Genomic DNA, 13153 nt, shown 5'->3' with positions numbered 1-13153 from the left:
CTTCGGCGTAGATCTCTGCCTTCAAAGACGTCACATGATGATGAAAGTCACATGACGTAACGTCGAAATTCAAATGTAAATATCGACCGTTACAAAGAAAATCTAACGTTATTTTTCTCTTTCTGTTTTATTTTTAACTTTTGGTGCCTACGTTCGATATAGTTTATCAAAAAAATATCCAAAGTATACAAAATAACGAAAAATAAATTAAAAAGCTAAAAAATATAAAATATCAAAATATCGTCTCGGTGGAAAATAATCTCATAATTTTTAAAATTATTTCTAAATATTCATATTATTTATTTATTTATTCATAAACATTGTAAAATAAATGAGAGAAAACTTATCTGATAGATAAAAGCAGTAGATAAAACAGTTTTTGAAAAAATATAGTATATCAGAAATTCTGATATATCGGGACCTTGGTGGCAGAGATCTACGCCGAAGCATTAAGGGGAGATCACTGCGTGGAGATTGGGCATAGCCTCCCCAAAAACTGTTATGAACGTAATCAGAATTGCTGTCAAAAATGTTTTCCGACTGTCCCCTTTCTGTCATTGAACAATACAGATGGCAGATGCCAACTAATCTTGATAGAGCATTTGAACTGTTTTCATATTTAATCATGGAAATATATAGAAGTAAAAATATTTGGAATACATGTAAATAAAATCACGGTGTCACAATAAAATTAAGAATAAAGAATTATCGATTCATTTGTTATGTATGTACATTATTTAACCATTATAATACTCCCGCAAAAGAAGTTTAAGAAGGGAAATTATTGAGTCGGTTGTTGGGGTGGTCGGTTGGTCTGTATGCAAAACTACCTACATTCTTGTGGCGCCAGCTTCTTTCACAATTCTTTAGGGATTGGTTACAAACTTACTATACATCATCATCATGAAGTGAAGATATACATTTTACACAATCAAGGCATTCCAGATGCCCTTGAATATAGACATGCACGTATGTATTATTTGAACATAAAAGATTGTGAAGCAAACTGCTTTAATATTTCTTAAGTGACTGGCTTCAATCTTGAATTATATCATAATCATGAAGTGAATATGAGCATGCCACAAAATTATGGTCTGGCAATTCAGGCATTGCAGAGTTATGTTCCCTTGAACTCAGACATTTTATGTATAAAGGCTTTAATTATTCCTGCATGAAATAAAAGTTTGTTGGGCGGGGGTTATTATTCCCATCTGTGACAATTTTAGATTGAACATGTAAATTCATTAAATTTATTATGTATATGGTTATCGAGGCAATAGTTATAAAACATTTATTTAGTTGTGTTACACAAGCGATATGGCTAAACAGTACTAAAATTAATTGGGCATCTCTCCAGTATGTATTCTCATGTATGAGCGAAAAGAGGGCTTTTTGGTCAAAATGCAAAATACTAACATTTTTCCTAGAACAATAGGCTATCCCCCAAATTGAGACGAGTTGGTCCAATGGTAGGACACTCGCATGGGATGCGATAGTTCCCAAGTTCGATTCTCGACGGGGACCTATTTGGTGGTTCTTCAAGCATTAGAAATAGCGTAAAAATTCGTATCAATGAATGAATTGTGGGTTCAGAGTGCTATGTGCCTGCACAATTCATTGAAACGCTCATTCTCTCTCTATCTGAGTAAAACAGGACGACTTTACTTGTCCCTGAGAGGGATTTAACAGTATTGGTAGATAGATATTTGAGAAAAAAATCAACAATTTTGTAAAAATCATTTGTCTTATTTATTTGATTCAAACAGAGAACAAAATTAAAGGAGAGAACACATCAGAATCAAATTCAAGGGAAGAAACACGTCAATTATAAACTACAAATTAACAAGCTGAACTTAGCAATCTCCATCATCATCAACAACAGCAGCAAAGCGTCTGACTCACTATGTTGCGTAGTGACACAATCTCTTTTTCTTCTTTCTGTAAATCTCAGAAACATGCATGTTATAATACAACAGAGATACAAAATATCCAAAAGAAGGTAAAAGAAATACACGTTTAACTTAACAAACTTATTAGCATATTGAAAAATTAGGAATCTCCAAACAGAGTTTAAATTTTATGGGTAACACTATATATATGAATTGGGAAAAAATCTTGCTTAAAATACAGGTATTATATCAAAATATAATCCATTGATACAAATGCTATGATTGAATATTACCAGTATAAAATATACAGCTAGAATATGAAAAATTAATAAGCTTTATATTATTTAAAGAATGTTTTTACATTGTGATCTCAAACCAAACTTTAAACTGGACGGGTCCTTTCGGAAACGGAAGTAGCAATGTCTCGCCTCATACATTACAGAATGGAATGTTTCTTTTAACATGAAGACCAAATTGCAATGCTTATATTTATTTTCAACAGCGCTGCATGTTGCAAAAGTGCTCATCTTTTTCTGCGTATGTGCGAATGAAATGTATTGACCTATCTGAGATATGGCTCGGACATGTATTAACTATTGAAATTTACAAAGGGTAATAACTCTTGACCCTTTCCCCAAAGAGCATATTGTGAAAAATGGCCATTTTCACTGAAAAGCCTCCTCTTACAAGTTCAAACTGCTATGAAACTATGAAAAATCCTTCAATACTAATCAAACTTGGCACAAATGTTGACTGGACCATTGCCTTTGTAACGACATGGTCAGTCTTAAATTTCCTGTTACCACGGCAACGAGGGGACATCTCAAAATTGCCAAAAATCACGATTTTGCCTCGATTTTTTCCATCAAAATTTATTTCAAAGTGCTGAAACTTCTCAAGGGATTGAGATAGAGTCAAAGGCTTTTCAGCGTCGGTTACACGTTACCTTATGATCGACCTGGGATCATTTTAAGCCTCTCACAAGTCCAAAATTTTCTTGGCGATTAGGGGGACTCCGCCCCCTTCAAACCCCCCAAACAGGAAAGAAATCTACATATATTAAGTCTTTGACTTCCTTTTCAATCCTGTTTATATAATGTTGTTGTATCATAATTGTATCTGTTTGTATTATATGAAATAAATACTGTTTAAACCAAACCCCTCAAACAGAAGAGGGCTCATCCCCCTTCTGTCAACCCACTGATGTATCTTTTGGATGGGGGCGCCGCCGAAAAAGTGCTCACTTTTTTAAGCAACATTTCTCAAACGAAAACATGTGTTTGGGGCCCAAATAGGACATTTTTTCACTATTTCAGGCCTAAAAATGGGGGGGGGGGGTCGAAAGTGCGTTGTTTCGCGTATATATGAGGTAAGGGTTAATCTATGAAAAAAGAGTAATGGTTCTTGTGTAATACACTGCACATATGAGTCGCGTCACGACAAAACCAACATAATGGGTTTGAGACCAGCATGGATCCAGACCAGCCGGCGCATCCGCGCATCCTGTTTCTCTACTTGTTATAGAGTTTGGAAGCGATCAGCATGAATCCTGATCAGACTGCGCGGATGCGCAGGCTGGTCTGGATCCATGCTTGTCGCAAACCCATTGTGTTGGTTTTGTCGTGACGCGGCTCATATATGTAATTAATCAACCTACAAAGTTTCAAATTGATATCTATTATACTTTTTGATATAGCCCGGACAAGAATTTAGTATAGAAATTTACAAAGGGCAATAACTTATAAACTATGAAAGGAAGAGTTATGGTTCTTTTGCACTGCACTTTTTCATGTGATATAGCTTCCTATCAAGTTTCAAGTGGGTACCTCTTATTCCCTGCGGTCTGGAGACCGCAGGGTATTGGTACGCGTTTAACTTTTGAGGCATGGAGGAGCACGTGACCTGTTTTCGGTACATGGAGGAGCATGTGATCTGTAAACCGTACATGATTGGTTAATTGACCTTTTCGGAAAACTGGATAAATACCGTTTGCCGGTACGTTACGGATAATCCTACCTAATTAAGAACAAAAAACTATTACGTGATATTTTTAATTTTTTATAATTATGTTACCGTTTAAGGTGGAAAAACTTGAATGATGTGTTTGAAAATTATCAATGTTTCTTTAATATGTATCTCAAAATGTTACAAACAATAAATTGTTTATACTGAAAATCTACAAAATTAAAATATTCGTAGTGGCATCTGCCATAATAATTAGAGATATTTTCTGCGAAACATGTGTGTTTACTTTATTATTATTTTTTTTGCTCGGAATTATTCATAAAATGGTAGGCCTATTTAATTATTTTCTTAAAAAAAATAATTGTTTTATGTTCGACCTTCTCCGGTCATCAACGGTCACCAGTTTCCAAAGACCTTCTTCTATATTTATCGATTACTGTCAACTATATTCCTGATACAAACGTTTATTTATCCTCGCCCCCCCCCCCCCCATTGAAAATAGTTAAATGAAATATATTTATATCATTAAAAACGTTCTCCGCAGGAAACCATTTTACTTGTAGTAGAGTTGTGGAGCGGACACAAAAGTGTGACGGATAGACAAACGGACGGACAACAGACGGACAACGAAGTTGAACCCTGTACTTATTCGGACTAATTCAAGGGAAAACATACATGTAGCATCATACTGTTGTTTTGGCATCAAATGACTGCATATTAGAATAAAAAAATACACAGCAAAGACCGAAATAATAATACAAGCAGAATCAACTCACACACAAATTCTGTTAAATTGTACTCATAACTAATAAACATGATAAATGTCCCATACAATACTGGAAAAAAACAACTTTATTTCTGTTCTTTTATTCAAAAATTTCATTTATAAAAGTCAATATTCTGTCCATCAGGTTGCAAGTTAACTTTATCCAGTTTATACGGTAAAAATGGGGTTAATAATTCTTACATATTTCAAACTGAGTAATAATAAAAGCCAGGTAATCAGACAACTTCATTAATTGAACAAAATCCAGGTACACAACAACTCATTCTAGTATAGGAAATGGTACATAAAATAAGAGGTGAAGTACATGTACTAGTAATAGGACTAACATTATAAATTCATGTTATATGAATCCCCAAAATTTTAAACAAATATATTTTCGTCTAACAAAATGTCTTGAAAGAAAGGACTTTGAAAGCGTTCATTTCCTTACATTTTTATTTAATGACACTAAACTATTCAACATGTAAATAAATAAAAAAAGAAAACTAGATATGAAGGGACCTTTAGAGGGCAGTGCAATTGGTTTTGCTGATGAAAAAAATAGAGCAAACTTTTGAAATAATTTCTTTTGTATTATTGAACAGAATTAAAACAAGAGCTGGTCGTACACAGCCAAAGCTCAAGTATTTTAAAGTTGTCACTATATAAGAGATTTTGACAGAGATACAATCAACATTTAAAATATCAGTATAAGAAAGTTTAAATATTAGAAACTAGTTACATTAGAAAAAGCTAACATTGAAACAAAGAAGGTAAAAATGCTTCATTACTTTAATGACCGTTATTTTATTAGAGTCCTGGTATAAGATTCCATCAAGTCACATCACATTTCTTTACAGTGACAGACTATTTTTTTGGATCGGTGGCATATACTGGACAAAATTTATTAGCATCGACGTAATCGATCTACTGATTCTAAATTATCACCTCTACTTTTCAAGTCCTTGAACTCTCTTGACACACTTTTCTCCGTTTGCGCATTTGCTCATCCTTCATTTCCCGGTTTGCTTCGTTTTGCTGACATTTCAGCTGGACAGAGTCACTGAAGTACATCAGTGGTTTGTTTTGCATACCCATGTATAATCTTGTGACTCCAACATACTTCTTATTGTGTTGAATGTAGTTAATCAAAGGGCTTCAAGCTCAGTGGTATTTTCTGGTCCCTGCAATCTAAATCGTACTGTATATCTGTATGTGTTTTCCTGTATAATTTTATTTTTATGTACTATAAGTCATCTTGCAGGGCACCAGAGTTTGATACATACGGAATTTTGCATAACTAGAGTTGCATCAAAAAATAATTTATGTTATTTTTTTATGATAGCCACACTTTATCCTTGCATATCGTGGCTATTTCCTTAACAAAGACACTAAAAAAAAAGAATTTAAAAAATGTTGACTCGACTTGGATTTGAACTCCAGACCTCTCACTCACCACACCACGGAGAAGTTTCAAAATTAAAAACTGAATAAAATCAAGTCATTCTAAATTTAGAATTTCCATTGCATTTCGGGTTAGGGTAATTTCGAGGTATTTTGTTCAGGGTAAACCTGTTGTTTAAATTAAAGTAAATAATTTAGCAAAAATCTTCTCGCCCAAACAGTCCAACATGTAGAAACTATATATTCAACTACTCGGCCGTCAGATTTATTTGTGTAGTATTCGGTAATCGACATCGCTAAAATAGCATTTTCATTGCATCCGTGTGCATTTATTGACAACTCTATAAGCCAACGCTACTTTAAAAGTTTGAAGGTGTAGTAATTTGTTGGACACTTGTAACAAAAAATTGTTTTTTCTTTTAAACTGCTGGTTTTTAAGCAGTTTTGAGTGAGAACTCGTAATTTGCGTTGTTAGGACTGTAAGGAAATTTTGTGTTAGACCGTGGATGTTAGCTATGTATTATCTGATCTGCGATCAGAAAATACAAAAACAGAAAAATAATCTTCATCAACCATCCCGTCCACCATAATTAAAAGGACTATATAACCTTCATTCTAACATTCATCATAAAGTTAAAGATCTACTAGCAGTCTGTTTTTTACAGTTTCATAGTCATCATTACAACTTAAGTGTCGTTTCAATACTTTGTGTTTGATAGAGCGCATCAACTTAAGCTCCAGCTCTGTTCTCCACAGAGTATCAAGTACTCCTCAGCCTGCAATACGAAACAATAACAGTAAGTATTTATAGTTACTTGCTACAGGGCATTGGCAGTGTTCATTACCATTAATGTCAATGAATAGTCTAAATCAAACCCATGAAGGCTTCTATCTTCAGTTTTTGTATGTATTTTTGGTTCGGGTGGATCATTTATCAAGAACTTATTGCTAAGATGTTACTATCAACCATAGAAACTGTCAGATAACTTTGGATGGCTTTTCAGTAAGGCTTTGGTCAAAATTTTAAACCTTTATCTACAATAACACTGCCTGCTGTCATAATGAGTTTTTTTAATTGATATCTTTGTGACAATGGCCACTGTACTTGCCCGCAAAAACAAACCAAGTTGTGAAGCTGACGCGATTGCCGACACCAGAGTGAGTACAATATCTGGAAGTATTCTTGGAGCTAAAAATCATACCTTTATTTTCGGTTTTGTTGCAACAACTAGAGAACTTGTTGACATCTTTCTTGATGCTTTTAAGGACAGGAATTTCCATTTAAGTTCTTCTAAAGTAGGAGCACTACCTGTAAAATGTTCTGAAAGAGTATAATTATTTATATTAGCAAGCAAGCAAATAGAAAGCAAATGTTTCCATAAAATGGAGCGTCTCGTGGAATTTCCAACAATATGTGACATTTTGGTCATTTTGAGACGATTAAATATTCACAAAGTACAATCTTTTACAGACATTTTCATATCAAAAGTATTTAAAACTGTAGCTTGGATATTTATTAATTTTAATAACTATTTACACTATATTTACAAGCGAAATACCGGAAATGACTTAAACAATTGATAAAAGTTAAAAACATTTAAAATGTTCTGTTCTGTTCTATATAAATGGTCAATTACTGCTTATGATACTTAAGTTCTATTCAATATTTTTCACACAGTAAAAGGATAAACATTTGATAAGCATTGGCACACACATTCATAAAATGTCATGTTGGGTCCAAATCGTTAGCAAAACCACTGAATTCATATGGTAAATAAAACTTTAATTTTCCTCAAAATATGCCATATTTTGTATAAAATTAATAGGAAAAACACTGCATATAAAAGAAATTTCTTATGTAAATATTATTATGTAAATATTATTTGTAATATCTGGTCATTCCTGGTACAAAGTACCCCCAGCATTAAGTATTTTGAGGATACTGTCGTAGACCTTATCCTTCAACACGCCTTAATTGAAGCTTAAAAAACCCAAGCATGTAAAAAATATTCTTCATGACAGTTTATCCTGTTTTTACTTCGCAAATATCTGTTTACTACCTACCTTCCCCTGCAATTGATCTGAAATAACCTTGTGCTAATAAGCATTTTTCATTTATCATTAGCAAATATCATTTTGCATTTGACATTTCGCAAAAAGCAATTCGCAAATAGCAATTCGCATGGCAGAATGGCTTTCCATAATATCCCTTGAATATTGTTATTATCATTATTTACAGTACCAGTGTCTATAGAATAAGTTTTCCTGAAGAGAACATTAGATATGTTACAAATATATTTACAAGAGCAACGTGCTCGACTATTCTCAGTCAGTTTTTGGTTCGAAAATAAGAACCTTTTATGCACTCAAATTAGTTTGTGAAATTTCAAGCCGTTCCAGTCAGAAGTTTTGGAGATACCATCATGCAGGCCAATATTTAACATTTGTGTGACGCCGACATAGACGTCTATAGATGTTCTAGACGAGTACTACTGTACAATATAGATTGGATGGCCATTTCCAAGAACAAAGTTATTGGTTGTCGGGGTGCTGAAAATATATCTCTACTTGAATATTATCTGATATTCTGAACAGAAAATACTTACATGATAGTCCCCCCCCCCCCCCCCCCCCCCAAAAAAAAAAAATGAAAACAAGTGCCGGAAAAAAGTCACATATAAATAAAACAAAAAACACAGTCCATGAGTTAACTTATTTGATTATTTGCCAACCGGTTTCTCTTATGTTTACCCATTCACTCAGTTATGGACAGAAAAATTGCCAAAACATTGTAAACACAAGTTATATAGCTTGACAAAGTCATGGCATTTTGTAATTGTGAAAAATATAAGCTCTGACTTGTGAAGTTGAAAAATATTCAACTTCATGCAAGTTAGCTTCCTTCCAAATATGAAATACATCTGTCAATAAATAAAGGCTGTATGGGAAAAAGTGAAAGAAATCCATTTTTAGCACTGGTGACCTTGACTCAACATATCCCTTACTCCATTCAAAGGAAGAATACCATGCAAGTTATCTCCCTACCAAATATGAAATACATCTGTCAATAAATAAAAGCTGTATGGGAAAAAGTGTAAACATCTATTTTTAGCATAAGTGACATTGACCCACTGATCCCTACCCCAATCAAAAGGATGAATACCATGCAAGTTATCTTCCTACCAAATATAAAATATATCTGTCGCTTAATAAAGGTTGCATGAGCAAATGTGAAAAAAAATACTTTTAGCACTGGTGACCTTGACCCAACTGACCACTAACTTCATCAAATTTTATGTTTCTATCAATTATTAATAACATCGGTCTAAAGAATAAGGTGAATACATCTGTAAAAATCTATTTTTAACATTGGTGACCTTGACATTGGTAACATTGACCTTGACCCAAATACCCCTTACTACACCAAAAGAAGGAGGACCTCCATTGGCATGTTTGTGTTAAACTAAGACATCAACTAAAAAATAAAGGCTGTATGAAGAAAAATGTTTATGTTTATTTTTTAAACCAGTGACCTTGACCTTGTCCCTAGAGACCGCTTACTCCACAAAAAATTAGAGGACCATCAAAGGTATCCACCTACTAAATATGAAAGATATCATTAAAGAAATTAAGCAAATAGGAGAAATTTAAGATAAATCCAACTTGCCAAAATAGGTTAACCAGGCAAGGCCCTATGTTCAAAGTGAAAAAAGGGAAATAACTGGGAAAAAAGGATGACAAATTTACAAGGCGTTTCAACTTTTTATAAGTTTTTAGTTCTCCCTTTTGGCTTATCTACGAGCACATATGTTTTCAGTAAGGTGTTTCGCCTTTAATTGTAAAATGGCGGGGCGAGGGCAAAAAGACTTTTTGTTTTCTTGATGATGGTTTCGCTACAGACGAAACCCATGATAAAATAAGCACCGTAGCTGCAGAGATTAAGCAAGATCTGATTTCTTCAGGTTTTATTCCCAAATTAGAGAAATGTATATGGGAACCTACGCGTATCATGGATTTTTTAGGTTTAAACTTAAATTCTGAATCTGGTATAATTTCCGTACCGGAAGCGAGAATTTCAAAGTGTTTAAACACACTTGAAATGATCGAAAGTGCTATAAAGAAACACAGTCGTGTTTGTGTACGAGTATTAGCTAGTTTCGTATGACAAATCATATCAATGTCTATCGTATTCGGAAATATTTCCCTTATCATGACTAAATATATTAGTATGGATATATTAGTTGCTCCTCACTGGAATTATTATGTCCGAGTTTCTCATGAAAGTAGGGAACAATTAGAGTTTTGGCGAAACGAAATACTTAATTTAAGCGCTAGGGACATGTATATTAACCCCTCATACTCTAAAATAGTATATTCTGACTCAAGTAGTTACGCTTACGGTGGTTACGAAGTAACAACTATTGAAAGCGTTACTTACAGTATTTGGTCTCCCGAGGAAATGCTACTTTCCTCTACTTGGAGAGAATTAACCGCAGTTTTCAGGGTTTTAAAATCTATAGCGCATTTGCTTAGAGGCAACCGTATTAAATGGTTTACTGACAATCAAGCAGTCAGTAAAATAATACCAAAAGGGTCCATGGTACGTGATTTACAGCTGTTAGTATATACAGATTTTGTTTACAAAATTCGATTTATATAGATGTAGAATGGATTCCGATGTCTCAGAATCAGAAAAGCGATTACATATCAAAATTATCGATTATAATGATTGGGGAATCAATTTCACTATTTTATATACTTTACAGTCAAATTGGGGACTATTAGATGTAGACTGGTTCGCCTTTAATCATAACGCTAAATTGCCCGTATTTTGGTCACGTTTTTGGAACGAAAATTATTCAGGAGTCGATTCTTTTTCAGAAGAATGGTCAGGGAAATTTGGACTTTTTGTACCGCCAATATCTTTGGCGATAAAGATCCTACGTAAAATGAAACAAGACAGAACACAAGGAATTCTTGTTGTTCCCAAATGGTTCTCAGCGCCTTTTTGGCCTATTTTATGTCCCGATGGTAGATTTTGTAAAGAAGTAGTAGATTTTATTATCTTACCTCGTGAAAAGCAATATTACACAAAATGTTCGAACGGAAGGGGTATTTTTGGCAATCAAGATTTATCTTTCGATATGCTTGCTCTAAAAATTGTTTTCTAGAGTAAACAAGCGTCTAACGTCACGCAGTTACTCAATATCACACTAAATCTAGACCTATGTGAGCATAAATAAGATTTTGAAATGATTAGATTTTTAACAGGCTTAGCAGCCATGAGAATAGTTTTTGGGGAGGCTATGCCGACCCAATGTTAATAACTGTCTGTCAAATCTTACTGCCGCGGTAATCAGGTCAAAAAATAGTACCTTGATTTTTTCTAAGCTGACTCATCACTCATCACAGACATTTACAATATGAAAATATTTTCATTCTTTAATTTCATGTCTGCAATTTGTAAAGATAATAATTCTCTGAAAAATTCTTGATTTTTGTTTAAATCACTACTCCGTGACGTCATACTGCCGCGGTAATCAGGTCAAAAAATAGTACCTTGATTTTTTCTAAGCTGACTCATCACTCATCACAGACATTTACAATATGAAAATATTTTCATTCTTTAATTTCATATCTGCAATTTGTAAAGATAATAATTCTCTGAAAAATTCTTGATTTTTGTTTAAATCACTACTCCGTGACGTCATACTGCCGCGGTAATCAGGTTAAATTTAGGCATACGTACGTCTGTAATAAATAGTTCTGGTATGAAAACCCTTCAAAATAATAACTTTATCCATATTTTTTTAACAAAAAGCATAAATGAAAATTTATAAGTAAATGCTTTATAATTCAGTGGCAAATATTCTTTATTATTTTTGATAACAATTTTCCAATTTCTACGCAGCGACCAACTGTTTATGACGGGTCATTAACTAGAACGTTGCAACTACGTATTCTCAATATCATGCATGTTCTTTTGTTGTTATAAACTATTAATAGTCCTTAATATTTTTTAAAGACAAATAATTTTAAACTGTCGCTTACATCAGAGACATGGATCATGCTTGCGTGATAACTAAGGAAAACTAACTTATTTGTACACCCCAGGAGGCTGTACGCGGAAAACGCTCATAAACCGCTAAATCATATAGCTGTTTAGTAAATATTTTTGCATACATTTAACTAAAAATTCACTGATGGTGATGAACATATAGTTTAAAAACATTATATTCTTTAACCATTATCGACGAAAAAAAACTATTTAACTATAAAACCCCTAAGGACCTCCGACAAAATTTCAGCACAATATTACATTTTACATTAGCAAAATAAAAAAAGCAATACTTATATTTTCATCTTACATAATTCATTAATCAAACTTTTAACATTAAAGTATCTTTGGTAATTGACAGATCCCTACTCTGATCTTTTATTTGTATAGGAATAAATTTAAACATGTGCTCTTTTGTTTAGGAATATTTTGTAGTGAAAGTCTTATATATTCACTAATCTCATAATTAGAATTAGACAGGTCAGGAATTTATACAAACAGTTGTTTAGTTTACTATGCTCATTTTAATCCAAATAGAAACATTCAAATATTTGTGGTAAAAAACATGACCAAAGTACCTAGTAGTCGTTTACCCGGTGGTGATCCCATTAAACTGATTAAAGATTCGAATTGATTAGAAAACACAAATAGAAACATGTGTTTCCGTACAACAAAATCGGAAGTAAAGTGAACAGTTAATTGACAGAAATATGTGGTCAAATATGTTTTAACAAGGAAATAATTATTTCAGAGAAAGACGCAAAGATCAGTATGACCCCGTATTGTGTAATTAGAAAGTTTATTCAATTCTAGGGCATACATCATAATTTGATAGTCCATTTGTAATAAAATTCAAATTTTCAATACAGATTATGAGATACATAAAAAATATTAAAGAATAAGAAGCTTTAAAAAAAAAACAAAAAAAAAAAAAAAAAACAAAAAAAAACCGCATACATATACAAATTACTTACAGTCGAGCATCGGGAAGTCATTAACATATCTTACGAAACTTTAATTTGAAACCGATATTTGCTCCCGCTGAAGTGATAAATGTTTATTTGAAATTTG

Source organism: Ruditapes philippinarum, unplaced genomic scaffold (genome assembly GCF_026571515.1).
Source record: "Ruditapes philippinarum isolate M1 unplaced genomic scaffold, ASM2657151v2 ctg9189_1_1_1_1, whole genome shotgun sequence".
In the NCBI taxonomy this organism is placed as follows: Eukaryota; Metazoa; Mollusca; class Bivalvia; order Venerida; family Veneridae; genus Ruditapes; species Ruditapes philippinarum.
This window is presented reverse-complemented; position numbering follows the sequence as displayed.